The sequence below is a fragment of the Psittacula echo genome (assembly GCF_963264785.1).
Source record: "Psittacula echo genome assembly, chromosome: 5".
In the NCBI taxonomy this organism is placed as follows: domain Eukaryota; kingdom Metazoa; phylum Chordata; class Aves; order Psittaciformes; family Psittacidae; genus Psittacula; species Psittacula echo.
In genome coordinates this window covers 83,148,673-83,162,238 of record NC_137739.1, presented here as the reverse complement: position 1 = coordinate 83,162,238, position 13,566 = coordinate 83,148,673, and positions in this window count along the sequence as shown.

The following is a 13,566-nucleotide window of genomic DNA, read 5'->3' as shown; positions in this document are numbered from 1 at the left end:
GAAGAGACCCCTGCCCCCAGCCTGCTGGCAGTCCAACTGCATGCTTCTCCCCATCATGGGCATCTGCATTAGTGTCCCTGGGGCTGGTCTGATTCCTCCATGGTTTTTCATGGTCGATCTCATATGGTTTCTTCCATCTCTTTGTTTTTCCCACAGCCTGTCATGGCCTATGCAGTAAACCTGACATCTTTATCTATGTTTTTGTGTGCTCACTCTGCTAATAAAAACGAATTGTTTGTTTTATCTGACTTGGGAGTGGTGTCTGAGAAGCAATGACCCGCAGAGGGGGCAGGTACTGTTCCCATGCCTGCTATCTCACACCCTTTCATCTGCACAGACTGCGGTAGCTCAGGGCACAGCACTGCGCTGTTATTGCAGCAGCAGCAGCAGCGGTCCCATGGCTAGGGAGGGTTGGGAGAGGGGAATGCAATGTGTGTGGATACCTGGGGAGGCAGTTACCAGGTGAGGTGTGCTGGGAGTGAGATCATTACACACCAAGTCACCCAGAGAGCAAGGCAGGGTGTAACTGAAACTGGGTTCCAGCTGGTTAGACTGGTTTGGGGTTTGAGTCTGAAACCAAAGGCAGACACTATTCTTCAAACAGGAGCTGCTCTGGCTGTGTCTCCAGGCTGGTGATCACTCAGGCACTGCCATGTATAGTTAGCTAGATGTAAATTTGGCTAATTGGCAATGAATATGTTTGGCACCAGGTGAACCTCCACCACTGACTGTGGTGGACAGTGCTGGGCCTCCACAGCAGGCTTTCACCCCTGCGCTCTGGACTGGGAGGTTTGCTTGGTCAGTACCACCTCTCTCTTCCCCCACTCTACAGCAGCTCTCCCATCCTGCTGTTTCCAGTTACTCATGTCTATATAACCCCTCATGTTCTATGAGGAGCAGCTCTGCTGCACTGTGCTCTGCTCAGGCAATGGGGTCACCAGCCCCAGTGTGATGGGATAACCCCTGGACTGAGGATGCTATTGGAAACCAAAGCTGCTTCTCTCGATAGTCTCCAAAGAGAGAAGGTGACTGCGTGTATTATGGTCTCTTTGGATAGAGCGAAGAGGTGACTGGTTGATCAAGTAACAAGTGATAGGACAAGAGAAAACAGCCTTAAACTGTGCATGGAGGAGTTTAGACTAGAGATTAGGAGCAATTTCTTCACCAAGAGGGTGGTCAGGCATTGGGACAGGTTGACCAGGCCAGTGGTGGAATCACTGTCCCTGGAAGTGTTTACAAACCATTTACACAAGGCCCTTAGTGATAGGGGTTAATGGTGGCCTTGGCAGTGCTGGGGAAAGGTTGATGATCTTAAAGGTCTTGTCCAACCTTGTTGATTCTATAATTCCCTTTAACATGAAGCACATCTTTGTGTCTCCCGGTGCCACAAGTGGCCCTGGTGGGCTCTGCAGGCTGGCCCCGAGCCCTCTCCTTTGCTTTGCATCTCACTAAGCACTTTCTCCTTCCCCCCAAGAAGGCGCAGGGCAGCGAGGGGGGCGGAGGGGCCGGACCCCGCGGGCACCCTCCGCTGCTGCTCCGGCCGTGAGGAGATGCCGCCATGTCGGTACGGCGCGACCGAAGGACTCAGGCCCTGCGGCAAGGAGGTGGCACCGGAGGCAGACCCCAGCATGGGGCCGTGCCGCACTCTCTGCCACCGCCGCTGGCTGCCTGCGTTCCCCGGCTTGGCCGTGTGGGGTCACTCCTGCTGCGCCGGCAGCTCCTCCGTGGGGCGGCTGGGGAAGGCCCTGGCGCCGCCCGGCCTCTGTTCTGCTTCCCTTGCGGGGTGAGGGGTTCTGCTCCCCGGGGATTCCCAGCTCTTCAGAGCGGGTTTGTCTTCGGGACGGGAATGGGATCCCAGCAGTTGAGCCTTGCTGCAGAATGAACGCTTCCTCCTCACAAACCAGAACTGGAGAGTGCCTTGCAGTGCCCTGGTGAAGGAACATTGAGCTGCCTTGTTTCACTGGCTGAGCCCAACAAGGAGCAAGCCCTCTATTCCCCCAGCTAAGGCCAGAAACAAGCAGTTACACGAAGTTGTTGCTGTTTTGGGGCAGAGCTCACTAGTGCATGCTTCTCAGCCCATTGTCCCAGTGCAGCCACGCTCTGGTGCCGGCAGCTCCCGGGGCTCTGGAGCTGGTCCCTTGCTGTGCAGTGTCCAGGCAGCGTCCTCCACACCAAGGTCTGTGTTTTTGAGGGGGGTTGCATGGTTTATGGAGCCAGGCCTTGTCAAGCCCCAGGAGCTGCTGCCCACTGTGCTGCGGCCTCTGCACAAGTGTTCTGCCTGTCCTTTGATAGCCTCCATCTCTGCAGAAGGAGATGCCTCTCATCCCTTCCTGATCCCCAAAGCTTTTGGCCTTGCTCTGGCTATCAGGAAGAAGGGCTTGCTTGCTTGGGTGTACGGCTGAGTTAATCCCAGTGGGCTGGAGGGGACCTCACAGGCTTTGTGTGGCTGCCGGGCTGGATGCAGGAAGCATTAGCTGATAGCGAAATACCGAGTGTCTCCGGCTTCCCTGTGGCACAATGGCTCACAAATAAACACAGCAGCTGCCTGGGCATGACAAGGGATGGCTCCACAGTAGCAGGACAGAATAGTGATCCTCGGCACAAAAGCCACAGTGATGTGACGCTTTCTGATAAGTTACTTCAGCTCTCCAGCCTAATTTATTGCTTAAGGAAGAAATTATTTAGGTTTTGAGGTCAAACAGTTCATTCAGGTTAAAAAGAGAGCTCTAAAGCTGGGGGGGCAGGGAGAAGGAATGGGGTTGTCTGCAAGCTCTGAACAATGTAAAGAGAATTCCTTAATATCATTTCCCTTAGTGCAAGGGAATTAGGAATGACCAGACTTGCTCCTTCTGCAGTGTGCTCCTTCTGCATCCTAAATGGAGCAGATGCAGATTAGAAGTGCCACAGCTAGTCCAGCATGTGCTAAGCAAACATTACTCGATCAAGTGGTGCCTGTGTGAGAAATAGGCTGTGAAACCTTTCCAGGCACTCCTTTTCTTTATCCTTGAAGAAATGGAGATAGAAATTGAAAATGCTCTCCCTTGGTCATCAAGCACAGGACTGCATGTTACTGGAATAGCTTAGAGAACCATGGTATAGTGTGGGTTGGAAGGGACCTTCAAAGGTCATCTCGTCCAACCCCCCAAGGCACAGGGAAATACAGTCAGCTATAGAAATTACAGCAGATCTGATCACTTCTGCAGCATGTAGAAGGAACCTCTCTGCAAGGAAGCTTTGCTGACCAGTGTCATGGGGAAATGAGTGTTTCCTGGGCAAGGTGCCACCTGAGGCATGACAGAGTTTCTGTGGCCTTTAGTCAACGGTTACCTCTCTGAGATGTCCTCATCTCCCGCTGTGTCAGGAGTTCAGAAACTTACCATCAGTTCCTATAACAGCTTTAGGAGACCTTGCAAGGCCAGACCCATTGTTTAATTGCCATCTTCACTAGGTTGCCCAGAGCCAGTCTACATGAGAGGATATACAGAATGAGAGTGAGCAGGCGGTGGGCGCTGCAGAGGCCAGGAGCTCTGCTGGAGCCAGCCGGGCGTTCCAGCAAGAAGAAGGGTATTTTTCCACAAGGCTCATTGCAGACAAAGCGTCTGTGTCTTTGTTCTCTGTGCTGACACACCTGACCCACATGCTGGCTGCTTCAGGATTGTTCAGAAATATTTGTGATGGGTTGAAGCAAAAGCATTGGCCCAGGAATGTGAGCTGCTGGGACTCCCCCAGCGAGAAACTCTGCTTTAAATTAAACCAGTGTCCCTCTCACATAGGCAACGTGGGAGCCCTTTCCTGCGGCAGCTGCACCCAAAGGGACCCGAGATCTGTTGCCTGTGCCCTGCCTGCAGGCTAAAGTGCTGCAGGTTTTATTCATTATGGGGTTATTGTTCAGCCAGACCAGGTGCCCACTGTGGTTTGCCAGCTCCGCTGAGATGTACACAAGAGGGGGCAGCAATATCTTCATATCCCACTCGGTGTTGCCTTTGACACTGTACTGTTAAACCAGCAGGGACATTGTGCACTGCTGGAGCTGGATGCTAAGATGTTAGATGCTCTGGAACTCTATAAGCTTCATAAAATAGGAGTTCCTGTTCCCTTCCTCTCTGTCTAAAGTAATATTATGGTCCATATTAGTATACTCTCCCTGGTCTTGAAGCCTCATAGCCATCTGCAAGGCAGGGAAGAGGTGTATAACCTTCAGAAGAACAGAGAGTTGACCTCAGGTCTCCCAAGCCTCTTTTGGGTCCTCTGTGCCCTGCATCTGCTTCCCCTCAGTTTTATGTGTTATACAGAGCCAGACCCAGCTCTTGGAGTCACCAGTCCAGCAGCAATAACTTGCCAGTGGGGCTTTAAAAAACAATGCATGTGTGTGCTTCTCCGTCTTGTTCTTTATCTATTTGGATCAGCTTCCCAGGTTTTTTTTTCTGCTGACACACGCTATGTTTTGAAAGAAATAAGTGGTTTTGCCTCTGTTATCAAAGGACTTCATGCAGCAATGCCCCCATTAAAACCAAAGCAAGCCAAACCAGTCCTTGTGTGAAGTGTCAAGTTCAGAAGCTGGTAGCTGTGTCCCACAAGCCTCACCACACAGCCCTTTCTCTGCATTGGAGGCAGCTGCAATCCTATATTAGAAGATGAAGGGGCATTTGTGACACACTTGAGGAGGCTTAACAACAGGCAGATCACTGGGGTCATTGCATGGACCATGTGTCTCTGCAGCCGAGCAGACAGGAGCTGCCGCTGAAGATGCAAAGCTCTTAGTCTAATGTCCTCACTAGAGGTCTTTGGTGCACGAAGTTTCTGTTAAACCAGTTTGAACTGGTTCTCGCTCATATTTAGAAACTATCCCTGCTTATGCTGTAGAATTACACCCTGTCAACAAATCTTCCTTTCCCTCTCATCCTAGTATTTTGGGGCAAGTCTTCTACCTTTTACCCCAAAGCTTGGGCTAATCTGTTTTAAATGGATTGCCTGCCATGTCTTCTGCCAACTGATTCTTCTGCCACTCCTCTACTTTTCAGCCATGGGGTTTCCACCCTCCTTCCACTTATCTCCCAGTTCAGCTGCTAAGGGACCCATCGGAGACAAGATCTGCTCAGAACACAACCAGAGACAAAGCGAAGAGCTGGCACAATGTGTGTGCCCAAGAGCTGGCACAATGTGTGTGCCCAGTATCATTCTTCCTATCACCTTGTACACAGGCATTCTCAACCAGCAAGGCTTTATCTTCTTTCTTTTCTGTTGCATTCCCATCACATTACTGTCTTAAGTACACGAGGGTGTAAAACCCGTGCAAATAGGTGGCCATCTCCAAAATGAGTAAGCATCTGAAGGGCTCTGCTTGGGAATAGTCAATGTAACCAGACACTGCCATTTGAATACTAAAAGTGTTGAGTACTGGGGAAACTTCCACTGTTGGCCAACCCTGGGGCAACTGGGTGAGGTCCAAAAGGAAGCCCAAGTACTAAGAAAATGGCTATTTGTTTTCACCAGTATTCTTTTCCCACTAGGTTTCTCTTCCTCTGCAAGGCCCTGGATGCAAGGGACCGATCTGAGATCTCCAGTGCCAGTGCTGTGCCTCACAGTTGGCATTTCACAATCCACTGCAGGTTCTCCCAGACTGCCAAGCATGTTTGTCTCCATGTACCTGGGGGTGAGCTGGGCTCCACTGGGGACACTGGTCCTCATATCATCAAGCACCAGGCAGGTCTGCTTGGTGGGACAGGCTGGAAGGAATGTTCTCTTTTCCTGCTGGATGAGCTTTCCCTCCGTGTTGGTAGGAGCCTCCAGCCCTGGGTGCAAGACATGGCAGGACCCTTGGGTGAGCAGCAGCAGCCTGCAGAACTGAGGGTGAAAATGGAATCCAAAGGAGCAGATCAGCATTGCAACTCAGTCTGTCCTACAGCTAGCCCCTGCTGAAGGGGTAGTTGCACATGCCATCTGCTTTCTTCGTATTAGCTTTGTCTCCCTAAAACATCCTGGCAAAAAGCTATTCACTTTTCAGGGATTTGCTTTCTGCTCCTTGAACCAACTCCCCAGGGCATCAGCTGAGCACTAGCACTGGCAGGAAACCTACAGGAGCATGCCTTGGTGAGCATCTCTGAGGGAAGCTAACCCAAAAATGTCAAACCATACCCATCAGCCCTGACTTCTTCTCTAGTCCTGTACACCCTGGCTTTACAGCACCAGACTGAAGCTCTAGAAAACTGCAGCCAGCTCCTGCCTTGTTGTCGTGGAAGTCACATCCCTGCTTATGGTATCTCTTCTTCAGCACATCACGAGTAACATTGCCATCTCGCCTCTCAGCCTCCCTGTGCTTGAGAGAGATTCCTCCTGCACTGTCTGTAGTGGGGCTGGTGTCTGGGGCTGGCAGCTCACCTGTGTCCTGCCTTAGCCCACATCCCTGGGGCCAAGGGAGCCAGGAGCACTGCCCCAGACTGCCCTCATCAGCCTGCTTTCACATGGACCCACAACCTCATGAAAGGCTGCTTTTTCCTTGTGCCTCCAGGCTTGCTGTAAATTGCCTCATCCAGCTGCTGAGAAAAGGGGGGTTTCCCAGCTTTCATTTGTTGCCCTCTGTGTTCAGGGTTATGTTAATTGTGCGTGATTAACCGGCTGTGGGCTGGAAACTCTTCTGACAGCCTGTTCCAAGGAGGCCGTGAGGAGACAGCCAGGAAACAGCAGTGGTGAAACCCACGTGGAAAACTGCAGAAGCCTTTTCCTTGAGCCTGGATTTCAGCAGCAGGAAGAGCAGTTCGCCACAGCCCCTGAAGCAGAACCTGTGTTTGATGCCTACAAGGATGCTGGAGAGGGATTGTAGTGATAGGACAAGGGGTAATGGGTTCAAACTTAAACAGGGGAAGTTTAGGTTGGATATAAGGAGGAAGTTCTTTACTGTTAGGGTGGTGAGGCACTGGAATGGGTTGCCCAAGGAAGTGGTAAATTGCACCTGCCATCCTTGAACAGTGTTCACATCCCTGGCAGTGTTCAAGGCCAGGTTGGACAGAGCCTTGGGCAACATGGTCTAGTGTGAGGTGTCATGGCAGGGGGTTGGAACTGAATGATCTTAAGGTCTATGATTTGGGTTGGGTAAGTCACCTAAGACTGCAGGCAGAAGACTGCTTGGCAGGGTTGTGCATGTGTTCATCAATCAGTCAGGAGAAAAGCGTCTTGCAGAGCCAGGAAGGGATTCCGTGAGCCCCGTTCACAGTGTCTGCATCCGTGGAACCGCAGACTCCGATGTTTTGTCCATGCAGTTATTGCATCATGTGTAAACCAGGTACAAAAGGCCACTGGGTCATCATTGCCCTCTGGGTGAAAAAAAAGTGGTGGTAGCACTTTTTTTGTCTTCTTGGTAGCGCTGCAGAACTGGCAGGTTTCTAGGCTGGAGGGAAACAAGCTCCATGTCCCTGCTCCACTCCCTGCTCTCCAGTGAAGTTCACAGTATCACAGTATCACAGTATGTTAGAGATTGGAAGGGACCTCAAAAGATCATCTAGTCCAATCCCCCTGCCAGAGCAGGAACACCTAGATAAGGTTCCTCCAGAGGGTTTTTGTAGCTGAGGTGCTCGCAAATCTCAGCTGACCTGCAGATTGGGTAATTGAGCCTCTGTTTTCTTGCTTTCTTCAACAGGAAACACTTTCTTCTTCTTGTCTCCAGACCTTGAGAAGTACCTGCAGAAATGAGGATGGCAGGGAGCACAGGATGCTTGTCATTCCCTGGGAAATAACCGTCTTACCTGACTCCATCCAGCTAATGCCCTTTTTACGGTATAGCTCCTAATAACTTTCCTTCTGGGGTGACCTAATATGTAACTAATGAAATCCACAACAGTTAATATCAGTTTGTAATTGGCTTTGGAGTATGCTGCTTCTGTTTCTAAATGGAGAAGGGCTCGTGTGCCAGGTGTTTGCTATTTTAATTGAGTGTTGCCTCTGCTCACCAAGCTCGAATGCTTATATTCAGTAGAGTAGGAGAAAGGCAGATGTTCTGGATACGGGGTAGTTTCTCTTCTGTAATCTTCTCCTTTGGCAACGAAATGCCTCCTGGGGTGAGCTGCAGATATCACAGAATCCTCCTCTGTTACTGTCCCACAACCAATTCCTTCCTAAGCCCTGTAATGTAGACATCACATGTGAACAAGTGTTTCCTCTGCAGAGACACTTTTGATACCCGCACAGGGGCCTTTGGCAAGGGTTGCCGACTGACACGCTCACCACACCATGTCTCGGCCACCTCCCCTCTGCAGGCACACCACCAGCAAACAAACCCCGCTCGCCCGGTGCTGCTCCGCACCCCAGTTCCCACTGCAGTCACTGGGCAGACTGGGCTGTGGTCAGGCGGCAGGCAGGTAGAACCGGTACCTGAGGCATGACTGGGCTTGTTCAAAGTCTAACTTCCTATTGCTTTTGTTTGCCCCCCTCCTGTTCACTTTCCCATAAACTCTACCTTTGTTTGACTCTCAGCACCCCCTTCTTTCCTGTCTTTTTCTTCCCCGTTCAGAGACTTCTGATGTGCATTGCAAGAAGTCTGGAACTGCCAGACCGTGTGGCATAATCCAAGTATCACAGCATCAGGCAGGAGATAGCATCTTTCTCCAGTCACAGAAACACTGTATCTCTCTGTATGATCCTGGGACCCTGTAAATTTTCTGGTTTGAAACCACTGAGCAGATTTTTGGCACTGTGCAAAGCACTCCAATATCAGTCTGGGTGGGACTTTTGCAAACCTTGCAGAAAGCACCATGGGAACCCTAAGGATTGAAAACGTGCCTTGGCTGTAAAAAACAATGCCTCTGATTCCAAGAAAGTTAACTTCAGTTGAGTGTCCTACAGCAAAATTTAAGATAAGGAAATGTTCACCCTAGTGTATCTACATGAGGCCCACACTACAGCTTCTCACCATGGGGGAAGGTCAACACAACCTGGCTCTCTTCTTACCCAGCTTAATGGTGCTTTTCAGCAAACCAGAACCAAACTGTCCTCTCCAGGGTGCCTTTCACCTCCTTGGAGTAGAAGACAAAACAAGCCCTCCTTGATACGTTCAGAGGATGACTGGCCACCTCCTCATGACCAGACTGCTGCCTCTGTGACACAGGTTTGGGGCTGTCTGCTGAGGTGCTGTGCTTCCATCCCAGATGTCTTGGGTTGGTTTTTGTGAGCCCAGACCTGTGGGTGGCTGATAGGAGCAGAATCCTTGTCCTTGTCCCAGCCCAGGCACTGAGAAAACTAGTTCCCTGCCCAATTGTTCTAGGAAAACAGTGATGTTTGGGCTTCCAGGTTCCCGTCTAAAGACTCTGTTATGAGGGAAGAGCTATGGATGCTTCTTAAAACTGGCCACTGAAAGCAAGGAGACAAACTGTGTTTGGTTCCTAACCAAGTCTATGCTTGTCTGTGCTGCAATTAGAGTGGAGTAATACATGTTGCACATCATATGGTCCAAATTTCTCATAGAGATGAGTGTTGTGGAGCTGGGCAAAGCTCAGGAGCCATTCCCGGTGTGCTGGTAATTGTAAGGTACGGCAGTCCTTTGAAACTGCTTTTGAATGCAGGACTGGAAAGGGCTTCCTGACTCATGTCCACTTACCTACCTTCTATTTTAGAGAACATTGTCACCTCGTAGTTTTCTTAAGACATTCTTGGTTTTCAAGGGGAGGGGTTTGTTCTCATACTGTTCCAGCTGCAAACCTCCCCAGAACCTCTGGGCTCTGTGACCAAAAACCACTGTTCTACTTTCCAACCTGTCTTGAATTTTGTCCGCTTTGCACCCATTTCATTTGTGTCAAAAATTGTTCTTTTGCTTAAGAAGTTCTCTTCTACCCTTAGCATGAGCAAACAGAATCTCGTGAGACTGGCCAGTGCCTGTGTCTCAAACTCTCAGTTCATCCCAAACTGCAATAATTGATGTATCAGATGGTTAGAGCACTGGATCTTCTAGCTCTATAGGATTAGCAATAAATAACACAGAATAAGAGAGATTTCAGAAATCCTTTGGGTGTTTCATGAAGCTGAGACTTGCTGATTCACCCTAGGACAAATCAGAGGGGATGGTCTGCTACTCAAGCATCCTTGTTTCTCCTGGGTATGGACAGATGTCAAAGAGGATCCTGCTGTGGCCAGTGATTGTTTCTAAGTCACTCAGCCAAAGTTCAGACAGGGTGAGAGGAAAGCAAACCTTTGTGTTTTTATGACAAATGTATTTTAGCATAGTGAGATCTGTTTGTTGATCTAGTTTAAAAGTCCCTGTTTTCAGCCTCCTGAAACTGTCAGGAAGCACCCCTGCACCTTTGCAATGCCTCCCCAGCCCCCCAGGCTTTAAAGCCTTACACATTATCATTGCTGTTTAAATCAGGGATGGGGACTCCATTGATGCTCTCTGCTTCTCAGATACAAAAGAAAGAGATCACTCCATCTCTGCAGAGTTTATTAGCTGATGCAAGCATGACCCCATGCCATCAAAACCTCCTGGAAGCAAGTCAGATTGATGTTCCACTGATAAACATATCAGCAGCTGAGGAGCTGTGCACAGTGCAGCTCCCATAATTACTGACTCCGGTTCAAAGGCTTTTATGCAAAGGAACAATGGGCACCAAAACACTGTTGCAGCCTGTTATGCACCGCAGTGTTTTGCTGTGATGGAAAGGCTTGCCCTGTCAGACAAGCCTGCTTTTCATGTCCCTGTTCTCTTCATAACACAAAGGTAGTTCCTATCAGTAAGGAGGCTATTGTCCACGTTTTAAGAACAACAGCCAGGGATGTACATGCTGGCTAAGAAGATGGAAAGAGGTGTCAGTAAAAAGGGAAGTACCAGTCAATAAAAGGGCTGCTTTCCTCACTGGAAATCTGGCCCTATTATCAGAGGATTTCCCTGTCACCAGCAGTGGCCGAGATGGAAGTGGCAGCTCATTTGTTTTGCCCTCACTGCCAACAGTTGAGCACATCTGTGTGTGTCATTAAGGAATGCTTTTTTGCCTCATGTCCATTTTACCTCTCTCCTGACCAAGCTTAGGTTCAGCCTTTGAAAATAAGTCTGCTGTCAGCATGATCTTGAGGACTATTTGGGAAATAAGCTGCTGCCCAGCTAGCCCCTGCCATTTCAGGGTGGCTCTCGCTGACTCCAGAACCAGCTTCTTGTGCAACTTTGCAATCAGCAATGCATATTATGACCGGGCAGCTTCCTTACACCCAGAGCACTATTTATTGCATAGGAAAATGCTTTGTGTAAAGCCTTCATACCCTGCTCAGTCAGCACTGATAAGGCAGGACTCTGCAGAGAGCACTCAAATGTGTGGGGTGAGTCCCCCTGCAAGGAACTTCCCAGCCCTTGCAAGAGGCAGGCCCTTTTCCAGCTCCCTGGGTTATTGAGGGCTCCAGCTCTTCTGCACAAAACTAGATTATCCTTTAGTGACTTTCATTCTGTTTGTTGAGACTTAGTTTATTTTCAGCCAGTTCTTTCCTTCCTCCTTGCTTGTCCTTGACTCCAGAACACCAATCTAGTTTCTTTGCACAGCAGCACCTCAAAGCCAGATCTGCAGACAGTGCACCCAAACTATTGCAGAACAGCAGAAACCTCTCCTATCTTCTTGGAGGGAAAAGGAAGAACTAGAACAAAAGTGTTCCTCACAGAGCTATCCTAGCACTATCCCATCACTCATACTTCTCCAGATGCAGTGTGAAATGTTCTGCTTCCTGAGCAGCTGGAGAAGTTGTGCTGGAAGTTTATGTGTGCTTTTAAACCACCAGATTTCTTTTGCTCTCCTGCAAACTCATGCTTGGAGTGCTGTAGGTAGTGGAGGTCGGTGAGCCAGGGCTGAGTGTTTATTTGCAGGATCAGGATCTCTATGAGGTTGACACAGGCTTCAGTGCAGAGGATCTCTGCAGCCAACACTCATAGAAGGTCTGTGTTGGCAGCTAGAGCTTAATAACAAACCCATTTATTAGTAAGTAAAAGCAATGCTAGTGGTAACAAAGTATCTGCTTCATATTGTGCATAATATCAATAGATTTCACTTTCCTTCCCAGTGCTGCAGCTTGCTGAAACTCCACTTCTTCTATGGGGCATATATTTCCACTACTTTGGAATATTTCTGGCAAATATTCCAACATAGATTTTTATTATGACCCACTCTGAACCCTCGGATTTCTTTAGGACAGAAAACCTTCCCTCTAGGAAACCACGAGTCCTTTCACTCCTAAATGAAAGAAGCCAATGGTCTGTTCACCTTTGAGGAATCTCCTTTCCCACAGAGCCATGGGATCTCAAAAGGGATCTCCTTCCAGACAGGGCCCTTAGGGCATCAGAGCTGTGAGAGCTGAAGGTGAGACTCATTTCTTCTCAGCGGGAAGGTGGGAATCCAAGTCAGGAGTGGTCAGTGTGGTTGGATTGCTCCAGGGTTCATCAAGACCCACTGCTGAGAACAGACAGGCCCTGCAGCCCTGGCTGTGTTGCAGTGGGTGATCACCAAAACAGGACTGTTCCACCCAAAAATCCAATGGAAAAAGCTAATCTATCAAAATGTGAAAGTGTTGGTTAGATAATTCCTGACCTTTAACCCTCATATCAGTTCCACTAGCTGAGGTGAAAAGAAAGGGATGTGGAGAACACAAGGCTGGATAGTAGTTGGGGCTTGCTCCTTGCCAGGAGAGCTTCCCAGGCATGGACTGACCAAAGGCAGCTGAGGTCCCAGTCAAAGGAGATGTCTGGGAGAACCTTGCAGGGGGAAGCGATCTTGCAGTGAGTCACCTCAGGCTCAGGTCTGATAGCCCTGCATAAAGAGACAGAGGTAATTGCCTCTGATTAATGCTGGCAAACCCCTGTGAACTCCAGTGAGGATATGAAAGGACTGACATGCCTCTTTGTGATGGGGGTAAGATAGAGTACAGCCAAGTGTGGGAAGAAAATTAAGCTGAGATGCAGTTTTTAATTGCCAATAAAGCTGTGCTCTAGGATGGAGGGTTGAGAGCAGGACTCAGCCTCTTCCTACTCTTGCGTGCTCCTATAGAAAGGAGGTTATGGGAGAGCAACCAGTGCCTGCTGTAGAGTCCCATTTGTAACATTTAAATGCTGGTGCTGCCCCCTCATCCTTTCTTGCTGGGAGGCTGCAATTATTTAGACTACAGATGTGGCCAGAGATTTCCAGTAGGTGCCAATAAAACACGGAAGGGCAGCAGCAGTAAAGTCAGCACTGATACTCAGCAGCAGCAAAACTACCCCTTCACTGGCTATTCTTCCTTCCTTTTATCCTTCCTTCCTTCCTTCTACCCCTTCACTACTCCAGATGAGGCAGGAGGATGGCTGGACTCCAGTGTGACTGTTCCTTGTATGAGAATGGTTCCTGCTGCTGTATGGTGGCCTCTCTTCCAGGCACAGGGTGGAAGCAGCAGAGAATGAATGTCCCACATTCTGCATTTTGGGTCCATCTCGTTATTTTGATCTGGTACGTGATAGTACGAACTATACGAAGACACCATGTTTTATTCTTCCTCTTCTCCCACCACATCACCAAGGTGGCATAGGTACCATTTAAGTAGCAATATGTATAGGGCTTCCTTTTAATCATCTCCTAT